At 49.9% G+C, this 26,360-nt stretch overlaps 1 protein-coding gene across 1 annotated transcript in view; it reads left to right on the top strand.

Moving 5' to 3' along the window:
* The window catches only part of PLA2R1 (phospholipase A2 receptor 1), a 1,061,792-nt gene that overhangs the window by 415,629 nt on the left and 619,803 nt on the right, over nucleotides 1–26,360 (top strand). The window lies entirely within an intron of this gene.

Genomic DNA, 26,360 nt, shown 5'->3' with positions numbered 1-26,360 from the left:
TGATTTCCTGTAAATATGTTTAGTAGTGTTTGAGGTATTAGCATTTCAAAAATATAGATATCAAGGGATGCAGTTCCTCTACGGATCCAACTGTCCCTATGGTGATATCTGATTCGCTGGCAGCACTTCAACAAGGAAGTGTTGGCAGCCATTAGGGGCTTGAGTCCCACAAAAAGTTAAAACAAATAGAAAAGGAGCAATGGTAGTACCCTGAGCCCTTTGAATTGGTTTAGGGGTTTCTCACGGACCCCTTCAGGACTAAAAAGTATTTTTTTTAAATTGTGGAAAAATTGTCGGATCCAGATCTGCAGATTTTTTAGAGATTTAAAAAAAGGGAGGTCTCTCACCTTTTTTTTTTATTTTGCCCCTGGGTGGGCCAGATTCCGGCGGCACTGGGGTAATAAAAAAAGGAGGTGAGGCACAAGGGGTCTGTATCCTTAGGCTTATATTAGCCCCGAGGACCACCACTTACCCGGGGTGATTATGTTAAGATATGGGGGGGCATGTGGCCCCCCCATGCCCTGGGGACCACAAACTCCTTGGGGCAAAATGTTTATTTGTAATGGGGGAGCAGCCCTAGGGACCACCACCTCTCTGGGGCTGAATATGAAATTTATACGGAGGACCAGCTCGCGCCCACCCCCCCAGAGCCCCAGACACCACCACCTCCCTGGGGCTGATATAGCATGACGAACGGGCTCTGTTGTGGGCTAAATTAAAGGTTAAAGGTGGGCTAATAGTAGCCTTGGGGACCACCACTCCCACAGGGCCAGCTCCTGCTATGTCCCGAATCGCCCATTGCAAGGACATAGCTGTTTGCTCTGACTTAGTGGGAGCTTTGACCGCTCCTGCCAAATCAAAGCAAACACTCTGCTTCCAGCGGGTGAGGGCTGTCAAGGTGTTCTTGCCAGCTGGAAGCAAAGGTTTCAGAGATGCAGGCAGGGACAGAGATAAAACTATTGCTCTTGCATACAGGGAGTTCCATGTTTAGCAGCTCCCTGTGTACAAAAGTAATGCTGTCTCCGGCACGAAGCAGGGAGCCAGCTGGGACTGCGGGGACCTTGATGAACCTCCGCGGTCCCATTGCACACTGGATGAAAGTGTGTGGCGGGGGTTGGGTGGTTATATGGGGTGGGGCGCAGGGCCTTTGGCTATGTGCAGCAGAGGTTTGATTAACGTATAGTATTTAAAGCTACTTTACGTTAAAGAAACATAGAAATTCACTGAAAAGACCAAAGGTTACAGGGATGTTATAGTAATTTTATACAGGGTTAGAACGAGTTACATTAATAGTAGTTAAACTCAGAGGTTAACATCAGTGTATGTATACAGCAATTACCAAAAAAAGCAGTTACAACAATAGGGCAGAGGTCATGAACAGCTAAATTAAGGCAGATCAGGGCGTGGTGGAGAAAGTAAATAAGTCTGGTTGAGGGAAAAAATCAACCAAGTTGTCTGTCAAATAGGAGGAACTTGATGGCCTTCGAGAAGGTTGGTAGGCATGTGGTTAAACGGAGTGAGGTAGGCAGAGAGTTCCAGATTCTGGTGGCACTATCAAAGAAAGACTGGTTCATGTATTTTTCTCCCCTGAAGGTGAGGGGGTTCCAGGAGCAGAAATTGGGCATTTCTTGAACCCATATTTGCTCAGGAGTTTTTCAGTTTCTCATTTAGATAGGGGGATTAGGAGGAGTGTGTTGTGTTGTGTGCTGTTGGCCATTGCTGCTATGTGGCTGTGAAGATTGAGACAATTATCAAGAGTAATGCCAAGTGATCTGGCACTCATGACAATGGCGAGCAGCATTCAAAGATGGGAAAGTTGTCCATCTCTTCTTGTACTGGCTTTTTTCCTTTTTGACACCAAAATAAGTTCTGTTTTAGTTGGGTTGAGTTTTAAATGGTAGTTGGGCACCCAGTTTTTAATCTTTAAGAGTGTATTTGAATCTTTAAGAGTGTCTTTAAGAGTGCAACATCCTCCAGGGATGAGAGTTTCAAGTATATTTGGGAATCATCAGTGTAGAGGTGGAAAGGAAATCCCAGAGTTTCTGAGAATCACACATGGTAGAGGTTGAAAAGGGTTGGGGAGAGGATCAAGTCTTGGGCGACACCTTGGTGAATGCTGACTGGTATAGAGAACGAGGGGCCTGCTTCCACAATTTGAGAACGGTTTGATATTTAAGAGGGAAACCGCTTGAGGACAGTGCCTCTACATCCCATATTCAAGAATATGAAGAAGTCATGATGGTTGACAGTGCTGGATGCAGCAGATAAACCAGAAGGACCAGGAGGACCATGAGGCAGGAGTTGCCAGAGTCGAGGATTTTAAGGGAGACATTGACTATTTAAAGGATTGCTGTTTCTGTACTGTGACCCTGGCAGAAACCTAGGGGTTCATTACGACCCTGGCGGCTGGCGGTATGTTGGCGGTAACACCGCCAACAGGCTGGCGGTGTTCCGCCAGCAATTATGACTGTGGCGGAATTGCCACGGCCATACCGCCGGCCCCTCCATTTTCCTGCCAGGATTCCACCTGGCGGTCATAATCCCCGACCGCCGGCCTGTCCGTGGCGGTACACACCGCCATTGAAAGGCCGGCGGTAAGGGGACTTGGGGTGCCCCTGGGGGCCCCTGCACTGCCCATGCACTTGGCATGGGCAGTGCAGGGGCCCCCAGGCACAGCCCCGTCGCGCATTTCACTGCCCGAATTTCGGGCAGTGAAATGCGCGACGGGTGCTACTGCACCCGCTGCACATCAGCACTGCCGCTGGCTCTATTACGAGCCAGCTGCAATGTTGATGTGACATTTCCGCTGGGCCAGCGGACGGTAACACTGTTACCGTCCGCTGACCCAGTGGAAATGGCATAATAGGGAGACAGGAATACCTCCGGCAATGGCGGTAATCTGTCTCCCGCGGCCTCAGCGGTCTTTTCAAAAGACCGCCGAGGTCGTAATGACCCCCCCTAATTGGTTGAGGTTGTTTGTTTGGATGTGTGAGGCTAGTTGAGGTGCTATGCAACTTTAGATGACTTTGCCTAAAAATGGGAGTGTGGAGACTGGGCGGTAGTTGTTCAGGTTCTCTGGATCAAGAAGTTGTTGTTTTTAAGAGCGGAGTGATTTTTAGTCATTCAACTAAGAGGTCCTGGTTGACAGAGGAACTTACCATAGTGGTCCATATATGGAGTAGGTGTGTGGCAAGAGATTTGCTGTTAGAGCCTGAAATAGTGCCCTGATAATGGTTTAAGGGTTTTACTTTGGAGACAGGTCGTTGTAGGTCCTGCTCGGCGATTGGAGAGAAGATGACCATGATTGTAGTGCTGTGCATGGTAGTGTCACATAGGTTCTCATTAGGGTAATGAGGCTACTGGATTTGCTTGGTAGGATCGCCTGGTTTGTGGGTACTGAGTACAATTCCACACCAGGTGACACCTGCCGACCTAATCCGGGGTTTCTGGCTAAGTAGCAATGCCCCATCTCTGACAGAGATGATTGTGGCAACCGAGCTCACGGTAAGATAGACTCCCCAGGGAATCGTGGTACATCAGATCACATCCCTTTCTCTCAGTTACCAAGATCTCTCTCAGGCTAAGACAACAGAGACAGAATATATTAAAATAAGCATTTATTAAAATATCTGCATCTTAGATAAAAGCAGGTACATAGCAATAATGAGGATAATAAAAAACAATAGGAGCAGGCATGTGACTAAAAATGTAAAACACAAAAACGGTCCTACCATGCTGTCTAAACAGGGGAGTGAATCTATAGCCCCGCACCTGCGAGTATGAGCACAGCATACTAAGCCTAATCTGCCCTTCGAGTTTCCCACTGGGAGAACATCATCCCTCATACCTGGAGAAAAGGCCTGCGGTCTAAAGAGGCACCGTTCCCATCTGGTTCAGGGCTCAGACGTCTAAACAAGTAGCCATAGCGAAGCTTGCAGCAATCAACATACAGTCGTGGTTGTCTGGCTGGAATCTCCCTCTAACGTGTCTGGGACTTAGGGGGTGTTTTTATATTAAAACAGCTGACATTTTAACAAGTGTGTTTTTTTCTGTGAATGCTGGAGACACAGCATACCACGTTTTTCAGCAAACCCTATCTGACTGTAGCCTTAGAGAAAGCACAAAGTGGACTATGGCCCTGTGATCGGGCAGTCCCGATCACATCCTCGGCACTGGTGGTCACCGACGTGTCGGGTAGTCCCGACACGTCATTTCCGCGTTCCCACGTTTACGTGGGAACGCTCCCTGAAGGAGGATCGCGTCGCCTAGTTGCTGGGGAAACCCAGGAGGGCTTCCGGGCCGCGGCAGTCAAGAGGGGGAGTGGCCACAATATCGGGGAGAGTGAAGGAGAAGGAACGAGAGGAGAGACGGAGAAAAAGGGAGCCCGACCAGAGGAACCGACGAGGATCGCCGCAACGCTGACCCAAGACGAGGCGCTGGAAAAGGAGAGTGTCGAGGGGGAAGCTCAGCCGACGAGACACCCAGGAGCCGGCCACGACCCAGGAGGGTCGTGGCTTACTAAGGTACGGTCTTTGTGGGACAGCAGAGGAACTACACAGATTAAGAGGGCACTGGGGAAGGGACCTGGGAAGGAGTGAAGGGAGGGCTGGGGAGGGATTTTGGAGAGCACATATTTAGGCACAAGTGAATCACCTAAACGTGCACTTTAAGGCTAACATTGCCCTAACTCACTACCAGCACAACCCCACCACTTTTTCCCTTCCCCTTTAGTTGTAAAAACCCTAAACCCAGACTTAACGCCCCACTTACCTTAGCGTTTTCCTTCTTTTCCGGTACGTCCCCGCTGGAGCCAACCGAGAGACGGAGGGAACACCAAACCAAGAGACAAAGAAGAAAGGAGAATAAAACCCCAATGAGAAGAGTAGAAGACGACGTCTAGAGACCTTAAAACCCTGTAAACATAAGGAAAAAAATAATACAAACCAAACTCTTAAATAAACCACTTACCTGATTACCATAATCTTTCTCCGTTGTATTTATACCGTTCAGCCTGCCACAGTGGTGTCAGAAGTGGGATATTGTACGGAAAAGCCCAGGGCTACCGAACGGTATAAACAATGAGTGAAAGTCCGTCCCTAGAGGATATGATTAAACAACTGGCGGAAGGCCAGCGCCACTTGCAGTTGGTATGGGAGGCACACCAACGAGAGGCGAAAGAGGACAGGGAAGCCTTACAGTCTGCCTTGAAAAGCCAAGCCACTATACTAGCGAACAACCAACTCGTACACGAATCGGCAATGAAAAAATTAACAGAGACAATAGCCGCCAGCAAAGTCCACCCCAATGTCCCCAGTTCGGTGTTACAAAAATATCAGGAGGGAGAAGACCCGGAATCCTTCTTTACGAACTTTGAAAGAGTTGCTTCTTCTGCCCAATGGCCGGAAGAAAGATGGGGACAATACATCGCACCTTTGCTTACCGGACTCTTGCAAGCCGCGTATCAAGCAGCGAATCCCGGGGGAACAACACCCTACAAAGACATAAAGAACAGCATCTTAGAACGAGTAGGACACGATACAGAGACTATTGTGTTAAATTCCGGAAAGTAAAGTGGGGACAGAATGAGGACCCCCGAACCTTTTATTTCTGTGTTAAAGATTTAGCCCTGAAATGGTTGGGACCTATCGGGAACAGCCGGGAGGAGGTCATACAAACGATTGTCCTCGAACAATACTTGGACTCTTTACCTACTCCTACAAAAAACTGGATAAGACAACATCCAAAGGTAGATACAGACATGGCCATTGACTTAGCCTGTGCATACCATCGATCCACCGATGTGAGAGGTATACAGACCAGACCCGACATAAAACCCGCTATACCCAATCCCAAACCCTCACCGAGATTTCCTCTAGAAGACCCGGTTCCCCGCAGACTTGGAGAAGGCCCTCCCTTACAGGGACCACAATGTTTTAACTGCGGAGAGTGGGGTCATATAGCTCGTATGTGCCCACGGAAAATAGAGGGAAGTGAACCTATGGAGATAGGAGTGACCAGGCGGCGCGTACTATGTACAGGAGGGGGAGACATTAAATTTAAGCAAACCCTAAAAATTAATTGGCGGTCCTTATGTGCTCTCATCGATTCGGGTTGCAGCCAATCCGTTGTTCGCGAAGACTTAATAGGCCCTATAGATAGGGAAACCAGTCAGTGGGTCAATATTTGCTGTATTCACGGCGATAAGGAGCAATACCCCCTGAAAGTAGTCGAATTAGAGTGGGGAGACTACAGGGATTTGCTTTCTATGGGAGTTATGTCCCAACTTATTGAGGAATGTATCGTTGGTACCGACTATGACCATTTCCAAGAGCTCTTGGATCATGTACGAAATCCAAAATCTCCCCAGGAGTGGTGGGTTGAGGCTCCTTTTTCGGGAAGCCCCATTGAATGTCCTCTAACCTGCAGAAAACTTTCACGCCGAGAAAAGCGGGATGAGAAGGTACAGTTCCGGACTCATAAAAAGAAGGAGCAAGCCCAAGGACTTATAGCAGAGACACATGAAGCACCCCTAAGTTTCCATCACCAACAGAGAGAAGATCCTTCCCTCACTCAGGCCTGGAGCTCTGTCAAAACTGAAGAAACTGATGAGGTGGGTCCCTACTTCCTGGTTAAAAGAAATCTCCTCTATAGGGTTACCACTACCCGAACAGGGGAACGCAAACATCAGTTGATAGTACCTGCAACCTATAGGAATCAAGTCCTGGCGCTAGCCCACAACCAACCAGGAGGTGGGCATTTTGGGAGAGAAAAAACTGAGGAGTATCTCCTCAGACGGTTCTATTGGCCAGGGGTTTTTGCACACATTAGGAGATATTGCTCCCAATGTTCCAGGTGTCAGCTTACAGAACCAGGTAGGCCCAAGAAAGCGCCCCTTATACCCCTTCCCATCATAGACATTCCATTCAGCAGGGTGGGGATGGATTTAATTGGGCCCTTAGTGCCTTCCTCTAAAGGTCATACATATATATTGGTTATCGTAGACTATGCTACCCGGTACCCCGAAGCCGTCCCCCTGACAAGTATGACAACAAAAACAGTCGCACAAGCAATGATAACGGTGTTCGCTCGAATAGGGTTTCCCCGAGAAATACTCACTGACCAAAGGACCCCATTCATGTCGAATCTCATGAAACAAGTATGTAATACATTGGGCATTTCCCAAATAAAAACCTCAGTTTATCATCCACAGACGGATGTATTGGTGGAACGCTACAATCGGACCATCAAATCTCTATTAAAGAAAATAGTCAAGGATTCAGGCAGAGATTGGGATCAAAAGTTACCCTTAGTTCTGTACGCTATCAGAACCCATGAACAGGCCTCAACGGGACATAGCCCATTCGAACTAGTGTTCGGACGGCAACCCCGTTCCCTTTTAGATATGGCTGTAGAAACATGGGAGGAGGAAGCCGAGGGAGAGGGAAGGCCGTTGTTGGAATATGTCCACAACTTGAAGTCCCATTTACAAGGACTATGGGAAGAGGTACGGCAAAATATGGAGCAGGCCCAAACGATACAAAAGCATTATTATGACAGAGGGAGTAAGTTGCGGATCTTTCAGCCAGACGACCAGGTATTAATAATGCGTCCCACGTCAGAGCAAAAACTTCTCGCGAGATGGCAGGGTCCTTATCGGGTTGTTCGAGCAGTCTCCCCTGTCACTTGTCTCATAGAACTAAATGCCAATCCTAAAAAAAAACAAATTTATCATGTGAATCTCTTAAAGAAATGGGAAGTTGCAGAGAACGTACACAATTCAGTAGAAATGGGTCGGTTTTTATATCCCAGTAAGGAATTAAACATAGAGTTCTTCCCTAAGGTCCAGTACGATATTAAAAAAATGCCCTCTGTCAATAGTTCGTTGACAACTTCAGAGAAAGAGCAGTTATATTCCTTATTGAGTCAATTTCAACATGTCTTTGCAGAGACACCCGGAAAAACCTCCTTAATCTGTCATAAAATACGAACAAACCCAGGAAAAATAGTTAGATTGCGACCCTACCGTATTCCTGAGGCAAGGAAACAGATCATAGAAGACGAGATACAGAAAATGTTAGCCCTCGGAGTGGTGGAACCCTCTAATAGCCCCTGGTGTTCCCCAGTAGTCCTGGTACCGAAACCTGACGGGTCCGTCAGATTTTGTATCGACTTCCGAAAACTTAATGAAATCTCTATGTTTGACACGTATCCAATTCCCCGAGTAGACAATGTCCTTGAAAAATTAGGAAAAGCTAAATATATGTCCACGTTGGACCTAACTAAGGGGTATTGGCAGATTCCTCTTGCTCCAGATGATAAAGAAAAAACAGCCTTCTCTACCCAATCCGGTCTTTATCACTTTACAGTGTTACCGTTTGGACTACATGGGGCTCCGGCTACCTTCCAGAGATTAATGGATAGGTTACTAAAGCCCTTTCACACATTCTCGGCAGCCTATTTGGATGATGTCGTCATTTTTAGCGAGGCATGGGGGGATCATTTATACCATCTTCAGCAAATATTCAATACCCTGGCAAAAGCAGGATTAACAGCTAACCCCAAGAAATGCATCTTCGGGAAAAATGACATATCTTATCTCGGATACAATATTAGCCAGGGAACCCTACAACCCCAAACCACAAAAGTGGAAGCCATAAAACATGCCCCTACCCCTAAAACAAAGAAAGACTTGCGCTCTTTCCTTGGACTAGTGGGTTATTACCGAAGGTTCATACCGGGATATTCCACCCTAGCAGCTCCCCCTCACAGACCTCCTATCCAAATCCCACCCTAACCGGTTATTACCCTTTTCAGACCTTCAGACGAATAGTTTTGAGAGATTAAAATCCTATTTTACGAAGGAACCTGTATTGAAGTGTCCAGACTTCTCCAAACCGTTTCATCTGTACACAGATGCCTCTGATGTAGGACTAGGGGCGGTTCTGTCTCAATCTGACGGGGAAGGTAGGGATCATCCTATAGTATTTATCAGTAGGAAACTTGTTCCCCAGGAACGCCATTATCCCATCATCGAGAGAGAGTGTTTGGCTATTAAATGGGCGGTGGACAATTTTGCAGTATTATCTCTTGGGCCGACCTTTTGTTCTATATACGGATCACGCTCCTCTCACCTGGATGGCCGCTCATAAGGATTCTAACTCCCGGATTTTGCGATGGTTCCTTGAACTGCAGCCTTTTTCCTTTCAGGTCCGCCATATCCCTGGGGCTCAGCAGGGTCCTGCGGATTATTTATTTCGTTGTTCTTGCTCTTCTTCGGTCCTAGAGCAGGACCGTTCTTGGGATGGGGTGTGTGATCGGGCAGTCCCGATCACATCCTCGGCACTGGTGGTCACCGACGTGTCGGGTAGTCCCGACACGTCATTTCCGCGTTCCCACATTTCCGTGGGAACGCTCCCTGAAGGAGGATCGCGTCGCCTAGTTGCTGGGGAAACCCAGGAGGGCTTCCGGGCCGCGGCAGTCAAGAGGGGGAGTGGCCACAATATCGGGGAGAGTGAAGGAGAAGGAACGAGAGGAGAGACAGAGAAAAAGGGAGCCTGACCAGAGGAACCGACGAGGATCGCCGCAACGCTGACCCAAGACGAGGTGCTGGAAAAGGAGAGTGTCGAGGGGGAAGCTCAGCCGACGAGACACCCAGGAGCCGGCCACGACCCAGGATGGTCGTGGCTTACTAAGGTACGGTCTTTGTGGGACACCAGAGGAACTACACAGATTAAGAGGGCACTGGGGAAGGGACCTGGGAAGGAGTGAAGGGAGGGCTGGGGAGGGATTTTGGAGAGCACATATTTAGGCACAAGTGAATCACCTAAACGTGCACTTTAAGGCTGTTATTCACATTGCCCTAACTCACTACCAGCACAACCCCACCCCTTTTTCCCTTCCCCTTTAGTTGTAAAAACCCTAAACCCAGACTTAACGCCCCACTTACCTTAGCGTTTTCCTTCTTTTCCGGTACGTCCCCGCTGGAGCCAACCGAGAGACGGAGGGAACACCAAACCAAGAGACAAAGAAGAAAGGAGAATAAAACCCCAATGAGAAGAGTAGAAGACGACGTCTAGAGACCTTAAAACCCTGTAAACATAAGGAAAAAAACAATACAAACCAAACTCTTAAATAAACCACTTACCTGATTACCATAATCTTTCTCCGTTGTATTTATACCGTTCAGCCTGCCACAGGCCCTCATTACAACATTGGCGGTAAAAGCCGCTTACCGCCGTGCAGAAGACCGCCAACACACCGCCGCGGCCGCGGAATACCGCCACAGCTATTATGTCCCACAGTTCAGAATCCGCCAAAATCTAGACACGCACACAAGTCCGCCACACCAAAGGTCAGTTATAAACTGGCGAAAACAAAACCTCCACCGTCACGCCAACAGAAATACGCCCACACTATCACGACACACGAATCCACGCAGCGGTCTCTTAACCCCGGTATTCCATTGGCGGTACACACCGCTGCGCTCAAAATACACACACATATACAAAACACTACCACATTGGACAATTAGAAATACACACACCTGATACACATACACACACCACTCTCACACATCCATTACAATATAAAACACACACCCACATCACCCACAAACCCCTACTACCAAAAATTCAGAAAGAAGGCCAGAGAGAGACAGCACCAGCAAGACCAACAGCATCCACAGGCACACAACACCATCACCCACAGAACACACCTCACACAACACCCCACTACATATCAGCATACTTATCACCACACACTCCACCCCACACATCACCTACACCACCCCATGGCACGACAAAGACACCCCAGGTTCTAGGAGGAGGAGCTCAGGGTCATGGTGGAGGAAATCGTCTGGGTAGAGCCACAGCTATTCAGATCACAGGTGCAGCACACCTCAATTGCAAGGAAGATGGAGCTATGGCGAAGAATAGTGGACAGGGTCAACGCAGTGGGATAGCACCCAAGAAATGGGGAGGACATCAGGAAGAGGTGGAACGACCTACGGGGGAAGGTGCGTTCTGTGGTCTCAAGACACCACTTGGGGATTCAACGGACTGACGGCTGACCCCCACCTCCTCCCCCACAACTAACAACATGGGAGGAGCAGGTCTTGGCGATTATGCATCCTGAGGGCCTCGCAGGAGTAGGTGGAGGAATGGACTCTGGTAAGACAAATCTTAACTATTACATCCCCCACCCTACCTGCATGCCAGCACATACCCCCACCCTCACCCTCACCCCCACCACTCCAACTCCTCACATATGTCCCTACATCACAAACCACCCATCCCAACACCAAGCCCTGCAAGCAACAACAAAGCATGGACACCCATCACTAAAGCATGCCTACTGCACATACCCATACAACCCCCTAAACCATCATCACACAAGGTCCCACACAGGAATGCAAGCTCTGGGGTACACGGTCACCCACCCATTGCACACCATGACACACACAGATGTAATAACCATCCTTTTATACCCCTGCAGGACCCCTACCCAACGTCACTGGACAGGAGGGTCCACACATGTCCACACCACCAACAGAAGATGCCCACAGTGAAGACAGCAGCTCTGTCCAACTGGATCTAGATGACCAGCCCGGCCCATCGGGGACCTCTGGACAGTCGGTTCCCCTCACACAGTCACAGGCCACTACAGACCTTCCCCCCTCTGGAAACACCAGCACAGCACCCACCCAGCGGGCCCATACCTCCGTCCCCAGGACACGTCAATCAGCTGTGTGTCCACCACTACAGGGAACCCAGGTTAACCCACCACCCCAACAACAACAGGGACCGGGGGCAGTGGGCACACGGTCCAGGGGACGGAGGCCCAGGAACACAGGGGAACTGGGAGGGCTGCTGTGCAACAGGGGGCGGACAGGCCAAGGGAACCCACTCTCCACGAGGCCCTCTCCTCCATCATGGGAGCCTACCACCACTCCCAGGAGACGATGGCAACGCTACTGGCCAAGTTTCAGGAGACACAGCGCCTGCAGGAGGAACAGTATATGGGCTTCAGGGAGGAACTCAGAACCATCAGTTCCACCCTGGGCACCATCATAGGGGTGCTGAAGGAACTACTTAACACCAGGAGGGACACTGTGGCACTACAAGGGGCCCCTGACACTGGCATGGACGATGAACTGCCCACCACCTCCGCCGGCGCTAGTGGACAGGACGCCCGCCACAGCACCACCACACCAGCACCCCACCCCCTGCAGAGGGAGAACTACCCCGCAAACGGGTCCCTGAGATCCAGGAACAAGACAGAGCACGATGCCAAGACCCCTGCCAAGAAATGAGACCACCCTGATTGTCATCCTACTGTCCCACTTTGTCACCCTGTCCATACTTAAACTGCCCCAGCTCGACTTTCTATGCCCATATGGGCAATGCACCTGTGAGACTAATAGACTGGACTCTGCCATGGACATTCCTCCGCCATCACCCCTCACCATTTTACTACCCCCTCCAATATTGAGCACTTAAATAAACACACCTAAAGCACAAATCAATCTGGAGTCTGTGTGTGATTTCGAAATAGTGTAATAGCAATTACAGTGACAAAATGCTCTTTCAATTGTAATGTCAACATACCTATGTCACACAGCTCTAGTCCATGAGGAATCTAAGCAGATGTCACACAGTGGGACCCACATCTGTGAAATCGTAAGGGGAAGTGACAACTCAGTGACCATGCACTGGGTGAAAACAACAGACAGTAGAGAGATAGTAGTGTTAAAGTACATGTAGTACTCTTACCTGTGTGTCACTGGAAATATTGCTGGATCACTGAGTCCCTGTTCTTCATGTCTTCTTCCTCTGCTTCTTCGTCTTCACTGTCCACAGGCTCCACAGCTGCCACAACACCGCCATCTGGACCATCCTCCTGGAGGAAAGGCACCTGTCATCGCATAGCCAAGTTGTGAAGCATACAGCAGGCCACGATGATCTGGCACACCTTCTTTGGTGAGTAGAATAGGGATCCACCTGTCATATGGAGGCACCGGAACCTGGCCTTCAGGAGGCCGAAGGTCCGCTTGATCACCCTCCTAGTTCACCCATGGGCCTCATTGTAGCGTTGCCATTGTCCTGGGATTCCTCACTGGGGTCAGTAGCCATGACAGGTTGGGGTAACCAGAGTCACCTGAAAATGGCGAGGGACAACTGTTAGACACGCACTAACCGGTAGGGATATCCCCAGACAACCATTCCACTGTCTTGCTTCCAGGTGCTTACCTAATAGCCACACACGGTGCCTCTGGAGTTGACCCATCACATAAGGGATGCTGCTATTCCGCAGGATGTAGGTGTCATGCACTGAGCCAGGGAACATGGCATTCACATGGGAGATGTACTGGTCTGACAAACATACCATCTGTACATTCATTGAATGAAAACTCTTCTGGTTTCTATACACCTGTTAACTCCTGTGGGGGGGTACCAAAGCCACATGGGTCCCATCAATGGCACCTATGATGTTGGGGATGTGTCCCAGGGCATAGAAATCACCTTTCACTGTAGGCAAATCCTCCACCTGAGGGAAAATGATGTAGCTCCGCATGTGTTTCAGAAGGGCGGACAACACTCTGGACAATACGTTGGAAAACTTAGTCTGGAACATCCCTGATGCTATGGCCACTGTTGTTTGAAAAGACCCACTTGCAAGGAAATGGAGCACTGACAGCACCTGCACTTGAGGGGGGATTCCTGTGGGATGGCGGATTGCTGACATCAGGTCTGGCTCCAACTGGGTACACAGTTCCTGGATTGTGGCACAGTCAAGCCTGTATGTGATAATCACATGTTGCTTCTCCATTCTCGACAGGTCCACCAATGGTCGGTACACCGGAGGATGCCGCCATCTCCTCACATGTCCCAGTGGACGGTCCCTATGAAGGACAACAGCGAGCACAGAGTCAAACAACTCAGAGGTACGTACCCACAGTTTACACAGAACACCATTCATACACCAAAGGTGCCCTGTATGTGTGTTGAGTCTAGGCCTAGGTATGTGTGACGCAGTTGAAAATTAAGCCATGTGGGCCCCTGAAATGGTGGCTGCCTGACCTCTAAAGTGGGACAATGGGATGTGAGGTAACTGCGCTGGCATTGTACACCGTCGCGTTAGGCGGTCGAAGAACGCGGCACAATGCTGCATTGGTTAACATTGGACCCTATGGGTCCCAGGAGCCAATGACGATGTATGCCGCCGGTGACGGTACGCACCGCCGCGGACGAGACCACTATTTTCTATCTGTTCAATCACTCGATACCTGATCTTTGACAGGAGAGGACCTACACTGCAAGTGCTGCTGTGACCTCGGTCTGGAAGAGACAATGGCTCGAGTGTCTGGGGAAAGGGCCCCTGCCTTCTCATCGGAGGAGTTGGAGATCGTGGATGGGGTCCTCCCCCAGTACACGCTACTCTACGGTCCTCCAGACAAACAGGTAAGTACACAGGGAGCATGTTGTGTGGGCTATGCCTGTGTGGAGAGGGCTGGATGTAAGAAGGAAGTGGGGAGAGTGTGGGGTGCATGAAAGACGGTGAATGCATGTGCCACATGGCAAGGGTAGGGATGGGGGCCAATCACTTTGACGGTGCAGTTGGTAATTACTTACTCTTCCCCTTTACATTTCATGTAGGTCAGCGCCCACCAGAAAAAACATATTTGGCGTGCCATCGCCAAGGACGTCCGGACCCTTGGGGTCTACCACAGACGGAGCACCCACTGCTGGAAAAGATGGGAGGACATTCGCCGCTGGAGCAAGAAGACAGCGGAGGCTCAGCTGGGGATGGCCTCCCAACGTGGGAGTGGTGCCCGTCGCACCATGACCCCCCTGATGTTCAGGATCCTGGCGGTGGCCTACCCGGAGTTGGATGGGCACTTGAGGGCATCACAGCAGCCACAAGGGGTTGAGTACACTCTCATTCTGCTGACTTTGCATGCAGTGGAGGGTTCTGGGTGGGGGAGGTGGGCTGTGGGTTTCCCTAGGCCAGGGCGAGTTCCGTAGGCAAGGTCCCTCCGTAAGACAGGCCATGTGGCACCCCACCCCACCTCTGTAGCGTGCCAAGTACACCTAGTCATGCCCCTGTGTCATTTATGTGTGCAGATGTCGTCTATAGCCTTGTAGGCGATTTCCCAGAAATTGAACAGTGGAGCCCAAGAGCGCAGAGTACTGCAGGGGGCTTCTGTGTCTGTCGTGTCCGCCCACGGTAGCGGTAATGCATGCACTCAACATGTCTTTCTTCTGTCGTCGTCCCCCTTTTTGTGGTCTCCATGTTCTTGTGTGCATTAGCATTATCAGGTGGAGGAGCAGTGGCACCGGAGCACCAGGGGGCTGCATCCCACATAGCCATGGAGGGGCACACTATGGACTCGGACTTCACCAGTGGGACGGAGGGCGAGGGGAGCTCCACGGCGGGGACAGGAGCTGACACCAGTGGCACGTACTCGTCCTCTGATGGGAGCTCCCTTGTGGTGGCGGCAACATCTGTGCCACCCCCATCTACAGTTACAGCTGCCACTCCCCCTTCCAGCACCGCCCTCCCAGCAGCCCCTCAGCCTTTGCCCCGTGCCGCTCACCAGGGAGGGTGGCTATCACCTTCGCCCCAGGCACCTCAGGCCCTGCCCCAGTCACCCCTGCTGCCCTCAGTGAGGAGGCCATTGACATCCTCAGGGCCCTCACTGTTGGGCAGTCTACCATTTTGAATGCCATCCAGTGTGTAGAAAGGCAGTTGCAACAAATAAATGCATTCCTGGAGGGCATTAATTCTGGTCAGGCGGCCCTTCAGTGAGCTTTTCAGACTCTGGCCTCAGCACTGATGGCAGCCATTGTCTCTGTCTCTAGCCTCCCCCTCCAACTTCCTCCACCCCGACCCAATCCCCGGTACCTCAGCCTATCCCAAGCACACCTACAGACCAGCATGCACACACGTCAACACACAAGGGAAGCTCAGGCAAACATAAACACCACACATCCCACAGGCACTCACCCAAGCATCACACACATGCACACACACAAACATCCACTGCCTCCACTGTGTCCCCCTCCTCCTCATCTCCCTCCTCCCTCCTAGTCTCGTCTGCACTCACACCTGCATGCACTACCTCTACAGCCACTACGTCCATCTCCAGCACACCCACCACCACACCCCGCTCACGTGCAGTCACCACCCCCACTAGCATTCACACGTCCCCTGTGTCCTCTCCCAGAGTGTCTGTGACACCCCCTCCCAAGATACACAAACGCAGGCACACACCCACCCAACAGCCATCCACCTCACGACAGCCTCCAGCACATGCACCTTCACCCAAAGTCAGCAAACGAACACCTCCTACAACCACCACCTCTTCCTCCACTCCCAAACCCCCTCCAGCTACCCGTCCCAGTGTCTCCCCAAAAAATTTCCTGTCCAACCTTGACCTCTTTCCCACACCTCCCCAACCCCGTCCGTCTCCTAGGTCCCGAACTAGCACCTCAGCCACAACATCTCTGGGACCAGTGGTGCCTGTAGTCACCGGAATCTGGAGTGCACCAGCCACCAGGGCAGCCAGTGTGGCACGGAGCCACAGCACAGACAGTCCCCCACTTGTGAAGCATCAGAAGTTGGCCAGTGCCCGGCGGGAGAGGGGGAAGACTCCAGCCACCAAAGTCACTCCCAGGGGTCCCGGTGGGAGTGTGGAGTCAGCTGTGACACCTTCCAAGGTGGGGAAGGGCAACAAGAAACCGGGCAAGTCTGTGAAGAGCAGCACGGCGGAGAAGACCGCCATCATCCCCGCTGCTCAGGAGGCCACCTCCAGCACAAGCCCAGCTGCCCAGGACAGGACCACCAGCACAAGCCCAGCTGCCCAGGACAGGACCGCCAGCACCAGCCCAGCTGCCCAGGACTGGACCGCCAGCACCAGGCCAGCTGCCCAGGACAGGACCGCCAGCACCAGGCCAGCTGCCCAGGACAGGACCGCCAGCACAAGCCCAGCTGCCCAGGACAGGACCTCCAGCACTAGCCCAGCTGCCCAGGACAGGACCGCCAGCACCACCCTAGCTGCCCAGGATAGGACTGCCAGCACCAGGCCAGCTGCCCAGGACAGGACCGCCAGCACAAGCCCAGCTGCCCAGGACAGGACTGCCAGCAGCCCAGCTGCCCAGGACAGGACTGCCAGCACAAGCCCAGCTGCCCAGGACAGGACCACCAGCACCAGCCCAGCTGCCTAGGACAGGACCGCCAGCATAAGCCCAGCTGCCAAGGACAGGACCGCCAGCACCAGCCCAGCTGCCCAGGAGGGTCCCGCAAACACCAGCCCAGCTGCCCAGGAGGCCACGCCAGCACAAGCCCCGCTGAGCCACGAAGGACCGCCAGCACAAGCCAAGCTGGGCCATGAAGGACTGCCAGCAAAAGCCCCGCTGGGCCATGAGGGACTGCCAGCAAAAGCCCCGCTGGGCCATGAAGGACCGCCAGCAAAAGCCCCACTGGGCCATGAATGACCGCCAGCAAAAGCCCTGCTGGGCCGTGAAGGACCACCAGCAAAAGCCCCGCTGGGCCATGAAGGACCACCAGCAGTTGAGTCCCTGCAATGGAGACCGCCGCCTCAAGCACCGCTGAACAGGGCACCGCCATCTCAAGCACTGCTGAACAGGGCACCGCCGTCTCAAGCACCACTGAACAGGGCACCGTCGCCTCAAGCACCGCTGCACAGGGCACTGCCATCTCAAGCTCCGCTGAACAGGGCACCGCCATCTCAAGCACCCCTGCACAGGGCACCGCTGTCTCAAGCACCGCTGAACAGGGCCCCGCCGTCTCAAGCACCGCTGAACAGGGCACCGCCATCTCAAGCACTGCTGCACAGGGCACCGCCCTCTCAAGCACCGCTGTCTCAAGCACCGCTGAACAGGGCACCGCTGTCTCAAGCACCGCTGGCCAATGAGCGGCAAGGGCACTGACGCAACTGAGTCCGTCACGGGGTGAATGATGCACTCTGGGCACAAAGCCCCCTCCAGAACCAGTGGAGACTGTCATCCACTACCTCTGTCCTTAGCAGGATGAAGCACTCTGGGCACCATGCCCGCTCCAGAACCAGTCAAGAGATCCATCCACTACCTCTGTCCTTAGCAGGATGAAGCACTCTGGGCACCATGCCCCCTCCAGAACCAGTGGAGACTGTCATCCACTTGAGAGACTGTGGCTTTGCACTCCCCAGGATAAAGCCGTGGGCAACCCACCCACTGTAAAGACTTGTGAGACTGTGGCTTTGCACTCCCCAGGATTGAACAGTGGGCAACCCACCCACTGTAGAGACTTGTGAGACTGTGGCTTTGCACTCCCCAGGATTGAACAGTGGACAACCCACCCACTGTAGAGACTTGAGAGACTGTGGCTTTGCACTCCCCAGGATGGAACAGTGGGCATGTGGCCCCCTCGTGGATTTGGCATCGTGCACTCAAGCGGCTGAGGTGCCCCCCCTCTCCCTCCCCTGAGGTGCCTGTTTAGTTGCTCTCTGATGCCCCTGCAGTGTTCTCTCCGTCATGGTCGGGGATCTTGTGTGGGCCTCGCCCATACTGTGTGGTCCTCGCTCATACTGTGTGGTCCCAGTGTTCCACAGACTTTATTAGAGCACTACCTGGACTACTATGCTTGGTATATATTTTGTACATGGTGTATATATATATTTCTGCCTTCTTGCTTTTAATATATTACAATGGTTACACTCATTTTCTATTGTCTTTGCATTTGGGGGGTGTAACTGTGATGTATTGATATGCATTAGTGTGTGTATTGTAGTGGGTGAGGGTGGGGGTGTTGCATGTGTATGTCCATCTTTTTTCCCTTTCCCCTCCCCTGTGTCGTAGGTGCAGTACTCACCGTGGTCTTCGCCGCCGGCGTTCGTGCTCCTGGTAGAGGAGCAGGAAGACTATTGCAGGTAGGATTTGGAGTTCCGGATCCATGGTGTCCTCGTTCCTCGTGGGGTGTGTAGAGGTGAGCGTTTTTCCTTCTGGATTCCTGTTTCCGCTGTGTTTTTATCCGCGGTGAATCCGCCCCGGAAAAGGTGGCGGATTGGCCTGTCATAATAGTGTGGGCTATACATTGTCCTCCGCCTGTCTGTTGGCGGTGACCGCCAAGCTGTTTGTTTGTACCGCCGTGGCGGTTGGAGTGCTGAAGTGGCTGTCTTTGTTGGCGGTTTCCGCCACGGTCGTAATAGCAAATTATTTTCTGCCAGCCTGTTGGTGGTCTTACCGCAGCTTTATCACCGTCCGCCAGGGTTGTAATGACCACCTATATGTCCTACTAAGAGCATAATGCTTTCCTCGGTGAAAGAACAATGAGATAGAGAGAACAGCACCGCAAATTAAGCTATTGCTAGAAAAATAAAGCAATGCTGTGTAAAATATAATAGGGGGAAAGTGCACAGCAGCAAGTCTAGTAAGCTAAAACAATGGGGGTCATTATGACCCTGGCGGAAGGTGGAGAAGCTGCGGTAAGTCCGCCAACAGGCTGGCGGTCTTTTTTTTGTATTATGACCATGGCGGTTATGACCATGGCCGCCATGGTCATCCACCGCTTCTCCGTTCCGCCCGCCAGGGCGGAGACGAATGCCAGGCTGGAGACCTGGGTCTCCAGCCCGGCGGCCCTCACAATACCGCTGCCGGTATTTTGACCCGGCTTAGCGCTGTGGATTTCCTGCGGTAGGAACCACCATGAAATCCATGGCGGTAAGCACTATCAGTGCCAGGGAATTCCTTCCCCACCGCCCGCCAGTATGGCTGTTGGCGGCTCTCCATCCTAAAAAGGACGGAGAACCGTCAACAGTCATAATACGCTGAACGGCAAACCGCCACTACTGGTGGCCCTCGGCGGTCGTGAAAAAGACCACCGAGGTTGTAATGACCACCAATGTGTCTAAAATCTGGCTAAAATAGCTGTACAACAGTGGAGACTCAACCAGTTCAAGGAAGTCATTGATGGGAAGCGAAATATGGATGTCTCTAACTTTTTTATCAAAGAAATCCACAAAGTTGTTGCAAGGGCCATTGATGGCTTAGGAGCCAAAGTAATAGAGTGGTTAGTAGACTGTGCAATAACCTCGAACAGGAGCTTCGGTTTATTCTTTGCAGAATTCACAAGGGCTCTCATATGGTAGGATTTGGCTCTAAGGATTTGGTCTTTATATTCTTTTCTCACTCTGCGAAGCTTATCAGAAAACACGAGAAAGAATTGAGAAAAGAACCAACTTTCCTGAGTATGACTTCAGGAAAGTTGGTTCTTTTCTCAATTCTTTCTCGTGTTTTCTGATAAGCTTTCGTTCTTCATAAAGCGCTTTAGAGAACCAGGGCCTAGAGGGTTTTGGTCTGGATAGTTTGCACCTCAGTGCACATTTGTCAGTAAGGGATTCCATGCAGGAGTTGAACTTGTCAGTGGCCTCATTGATGTCAAGATGAGGTGTGATAGCAATTAGGTTGGGAAAGGCAGCGATGTCCATGGCTTCTGTGTTACGGTTGGATGTGTCTCTAAGCCATATTTTCTCTTTCTTCGGTTGCCCTTATGTTTTGGTGTAAGAGCCAGTTAGAGACAACGGTATCTGCGTGTGATCAGACAACTTGACTGGTATAGGGTCATATGCCTTTAGGTAGGGAGAATTGGAGATTATCAGTTCTAGGATGGCACCATTGTGTTGTGTAGGTCTATGGCAGTGTTGTTGGAGATCGTTGGCAGTGAGAAAGGAGGTAAATGAGTTCACATAACTGTTGCTCACATCTCATCAGTGGATGTTGAAGTCACCAAGGAAGATATTGTTGTCGGAGCTGATAAGTTGAGAGGTGAAGACATCCATGCATCCCTCAATGAAAGTGTTGTTGTTGACATGGTGGGTGGTAGATCACATTCAGTCTGAGGCTGAAGGTAGTGGATATGGACAGTTCTACCAACACGCTTTCAAAAGACTGAAAGTGAGTCATGGGGAGGGTTCGGCATCTCAGAGGGTTTTGGTGAACGAAGGGAAGACCTCTTCCCGGTCACGGCACAAAATGGAGTAGTTGGGAGGAGAAGGTCTGGAGCATAGTTAGATGAGACATTGAGCCATGTTTCCAGGAGGATCAGGAAGTCGAGATTATGGGTCAGGATCAAGACTGATAACTCTAGACAGTGTTTTACAGCAGATTGACAGTTGTGTAGCATGCAGTTCAGGGAGAAGCTGTTGTCTTTCTGACTAGACTGATCCGGAGGGTGTTTGGTATTTGTATCAAAGAAAGAGGGGATGAGCATGCACTGAGATGGTGAGTGTGAGTTTCAATGTGGTCAGAAATAATAGAGGAATCCTGCAGCCCCCCATGGGAAGATAGGAGGGGGTAGCAGAAAAATAGGAGGGGGTAGCAGAATTTGAAGCTGCGTAACTCTGTAGGAGATGGAGTGGGTCTGAGTTGTCAAGGGGAGGTTGTGTCTCTTTGGATCTGAGTAGGCGGCTGTCTCTCGGTATGCTGGAAAGGTGCGGGAGGAGAGTTCACAGGGGTGATGAGGATAGGAGTGACTGGAAGACAGAGAGTCACAAAGCTAGAATAGAGCCAAAGTGAGGATGTCCATTCTTTGATAGAGGTCAGAGAAAGAGAAATGGAGCGTGTTGAAAAGAAGCCAATTGTGTTCACTAACTGTGGGGGGATTTGGATGAAGTCTCAAGAATGGACTCTGAGAGGTTAAGCTACAAGAGAGGAGGTGCAGGTTGTTGGTATCTAGTGTTTGGAAATGTGAGGGCAGGAGAAGAAAAAGGAAGGGGAAACATATGGGCCGACTATGGGGATGAAAGAGGGGTGGCGATGCAAGCCAGAGTGGCAGATAAGGGTTTGTGGAAGGTTGGAGAGGAATGGTGTGGAGATATTTTTTCGGAGTGATGTTCAAGGTCTGGAATTGGTGGTGAGCTATGGGTTGTGGGGGCATAATGGATTGTAGGAAAGTCCGGGGTGAGAGAAGTTGTCTGGGTGGCCTGGTTGGTGGGGAGAGTGGCTGTTATGGGTGGACAGAGTAGGGAATCATGGAGGATCATAGGAGGGCCTGAGGGTGAGATAAATTAAGTTGATTGTGTCCAGGACTGGAACATGATCTTTTCATTGTTGTAAATGGATATAAAAAGGTTGCCAAGAGGTTAAAGGGGTAGCAGCATTTCAGTTGGCACATAAAGGGGATACTAGAGAGAGAGAAGTGAATGGGAGAAAACTGCGTACGGATCTGATCCATAGGTCAGTGTTGTGTGTGAAGAATAGGAGGTCAGTTTTCAGGAAGCCTTTGCGTTGGCAGTGGTATTGGTCTGCAAAGAGGGTTTCGGGGAAGTCTCTCAAGGTCCAGTGTTTCAAGTTTTTCATTATGTGTTTAGAAAGATTTGGGGGGTAATTGGTCTTGAAAGCATTTTCACTAGATTTGGAAAGGGGCGTTGGGGGGGAGCTGGTGAAGCAGGTGTCGATGACATGTCGGAGGCTGATGCCAATTGGGAAGTTAAAGGCACCTAATTTCTAATAAGGTCAAAGCATCAACAACATTTTTGCAAATAAACCATTGATTACCTACTGCACTATGCGGCTTCCCTATATTGCCATAGTATTACCAATAAAGAATCTCTTATATGGGGGTTTGCTAAACCAATTTACCATGTACCTTGTTCACTGCTTCATGCTCTTTAGTTGATTATGGTAAATCACTTGGGATTCACTATGTGATTCTGATTTTTTTCATTTTTAATGATGTCCAGCAAAGAACAATAAATACGATAGTGGTGACTGAAAAGTATGTTACTTTTGTGCACTTTCATGCAAAAACAGATATTTTGCTGTATTAGTTGGAAAATGCATAAAATGAGTTCTGTGTGAGATACTGTATAAGCTTTACTGGTTGGTTGGGCATACAGATGCAGGACATCACCTTGGGCAGCATAATAACATGACCGGGTTTATTAGCTGGATTGGGAATAGTGCTAACAATTTGGTGGGTGATTGTATAGTGGTCAATTTTACTAAAGCCAGGGTGGCAGCCCATGTTTTGGCACATTTCTCTGCTTCAGCATGTATTTCATTGGCTATAAGGGTCTTGTCTCTTGTTTTTCCTACAGGCCTACTCCAGTTGTAACATTCTATCCATCTTTGTGTGCCACTGGGGCTAAAGGTAGGGATTACGAAGTCAGCTCCACAACATTCCTTGACCACTCCTAATAGGTTACAAGATTGTGATTGGCATACAGGGGCAAGCAGTGGTTTAGGTGCCCACAGTTAAGGCCCCTGGGTGGCCTTTTCCCCTTTGAATGATATTGATATTGTAAATTGGAACATTGTTGGTCTTAATACCAAGAGATCTGACCATTTGTGGATTAATTAAATCAAGTGTTTTGTTCTGATCTGTCTCCAGGAAACCCAGGTGATGACGAATCCTTTCTATTTAAATGGAAATGAATTAATTTTTACATTGGCTACTGATTCTTCTTGTGGTAGAGCAAAAAGTAGTTTGGTTATTTTGGCTTCACTTAATCTCAATGCTAAGTTTGATGCTCTTTATACGGGGTTGTCCCATGTGCAGGCTGTCTTAATTTCTTTTTCAAAAGTTTCTAAATTGTTACTAATTCATTTTTATCATTCTAATCAGGGTGTATCTTCCCTACTCATCTGAACTCTTTGTGTTCTTATATTGTAGGTATAGTGGAGGGTAACTCTGCAGGTATGCACCTAATGAGTTTAGGTGCTTTTAATATCCATCTATGTGTGGGGTCCCTGTCCTTTTTCCCTACGTGCAGTTCTTTGTCCCTGATTGCTCTCTGCTTTTGGAACACTCCGACAAGGGGGTGTTCGTGAATAGTTTTGTAAAAGAATTCAACCTAATGCCATCAGTGAATAGCTTACCTTCCACTTTTACAGGTAGGGGTGATCATAGATTATTGACTTTTTATTTGTGTCGTGTTTTGTTTTTGGTCTAATTAGAGGGTTTACTATCCCTCAGTGAGGGCTTAGCAACCATAACCCCCCCTGTCTTTCGTTGTGTTGGGATAATTCTAGAAGGAGTGTAAAAGATATGATTTGCCCTGTAGTGTCTCTGGTGTCCCAGGAATGCAAATTAAAGTGGCTGAAAATTGTGCCAATGAAATTCTTTTCCGAGCTATTCCAATCAGGTGCTCACGACTTTTCTATTTGTTTGTGATGATCTCTTGTCTAATGAGATTCTTTTGTCTCACTATCATTGAAGGTGACTGAGCTATTGATCCACTCCATTAATCATGTGATGGAGTCAGGCAGCAGGTGGCTTGGTTGTGCATAAAACTTTGATTAATGCCCTCAAGTCTAGAGACAGGGTATGGGTTGCTCCTTACCATGTGAGAAATGAACAGGAGCTAAAACGGCATAAAAGCTTATTGAAGCAGGATGCTTGCCATCAACTTCATGAAGCGGGCTGTTTGAGAGAGAGCTCAAGGGTTTGGAGGATTAGTAATCATCCTTTTATCCTCCTGATCAAGGAGGGACTATTAGTCCTCACATTCTTCTTGAAAATTGGGTTCATCACTTTTAGGGAATATGTACCCCACCCACCTTGGCTTTGATTGCAGATAGAGATCAGTCAAACTTAGGTGCAGGAGTTTCAAAATTGACTCTGACTTGTGAGGAAGTGTTAAAGGGGATCACTTGGCTATCCAACACTGGAGCGTAGAGCCCTGAAGGGATACCCTCTGATCTTTTAAAAATAGAACATGAACTCTGGGCATCTATTCTCACGTGCACCATCAATGCTGTTATTACCTGTGGGATGCCCCCATGTCTTTCTCCATTAACATTCCCATTTTTAATCAATCAATCAATCATGGATTTGTAAAGCATGGCCAATCATCCAAAGGGTCTCAAGGTGCTGAATTTAGGCGTGCTGATCAGTCGAAGAGCCAGGTCTTGAGGTTCTTCCTGAACTGCTTTAGTGATGCAGTCTGCCTGAACTTGAGGGGTAGTGTTTTCCATGTTCGGGCTAATAGGTAGGAGAAGGATCTTCCTTCTGCTGTACTTTTCCGGATCTTGGGGCTAGCTGCAAGGATGAGCTGGGAGGAACGGAGACATCTGTTGAATAATTAGAAGGAGAGGCAGTGTTTGAGGTATGCTGGTCATATGTTGTGCAGTGCCTTGAAGGTGTGGATCAGGAGTTTGTATGTGATGTACTTGTTGACTGGGAACCAGTGTAGATCTCTGAGATAGGAGGAAATTTGACTGTGACAAACAGACCTGTCTAGTTATGGAGTTAAAGTTATATTCTGGATGTGGAAACCTACCTTGCATCAATGAGATGCAAGGTAGGTGTTCCCGTGCAAAAAATGACTCTATGGCCTTAGCGCCATATATATCCCCCATGCTAAAATCAAGCACAGGGGAGTAGGAGGGGTCAAATAATGGTGCAAAGCTCACTTTGCACCATTATTTAACACCTGGGTCAGGACAGGCGTTAGGGGACCTGTGGGCCTATTTCCATGGTGGGACACCATGGAATAAGCCCACAGGTGCCCTCCCCAGGCCCCTGAACACCCCCACCCACACCAGAGGGACAGCGGAGGATAGGGACCCCAACCCAGGTAAGTATAGGTAAATACAGGTAAGTATTTTCGAAATGGGCCTCCCTACATGGCACTGGGTGCAATGGTCATGCCCAGGGGATCCTGATCTCCTGTGCTGGCTACTGGGGTGGTGGGCATGACTCCTGTCTTTTCTAAGACAGGAGTCATATGGTATGGATTGTTTTGCATCAGAAAATGACGCTAGTCCTGTTAGAGTCATTTTTTTCACTCTAGCCTGCCTAATGTCATTTTTTAGTGCAAAACCACCTTCTCCCATACCGCCACCACCACCTGGCTAACGTAATTTCTTTTTATACTAGCCTACCATTCCATAAATATGGTGCCCGGCTAGCACTCAAAAATGGTGCAAGCCGGTGCAAAACCTTTTGATGCAAAACTGCGTTAGTGCAGTTTTGCACCAAAAATTATAAATATGCCCCAAGTGTCTTTAGGTTCTGACATGAACAGTGATAGTCTGATCCTCTGTGTTCTTCCGGTGAGGAAGGACTTGATCAAGTTCAGGGCTTTGTCTCGGATTCCAGGATTGTGCAGTCTGTTGCAGAGGGTGGAGTGGGAGATGGTGTCAAATGCGGCAGAGAGGTCGAAGAGGATGAGAGCGGCAGTGCCTCTGTGGCCCGTATGATGTGTCTGTTGTCAGTGGCTGCTAAGAATGCAGTTTCGGTGATGTGGTTGCTTCTGAATCCGGACTGGGATGGGTCTAGGATATGGTGTGTCTTGAGGAATTCAGTGAGTTGCTGGTTGACGGTTTTCTCCATTACCTTGGCTGGGAAAGGGAGCAGAG

The sequence above is a fragment of the Pleurodeles waltl genome, chromosome 3_1, assembly GCF_031143425.1.
Source record: "Pleurodeles waltl isolate 20211129_DDA chromosome 3_1, aPleWal1.hap1.20221129, whole genome shotgun sequence".
NCBI lineage: Eukaryota > Metazoa > Chordata > Amphibia > Caudata > Salamandridae > Pleurodeles > Pleurodeles waltl.
This window is presented reverse-complemented; position numbering and strand designations above follow the sequence as displayed.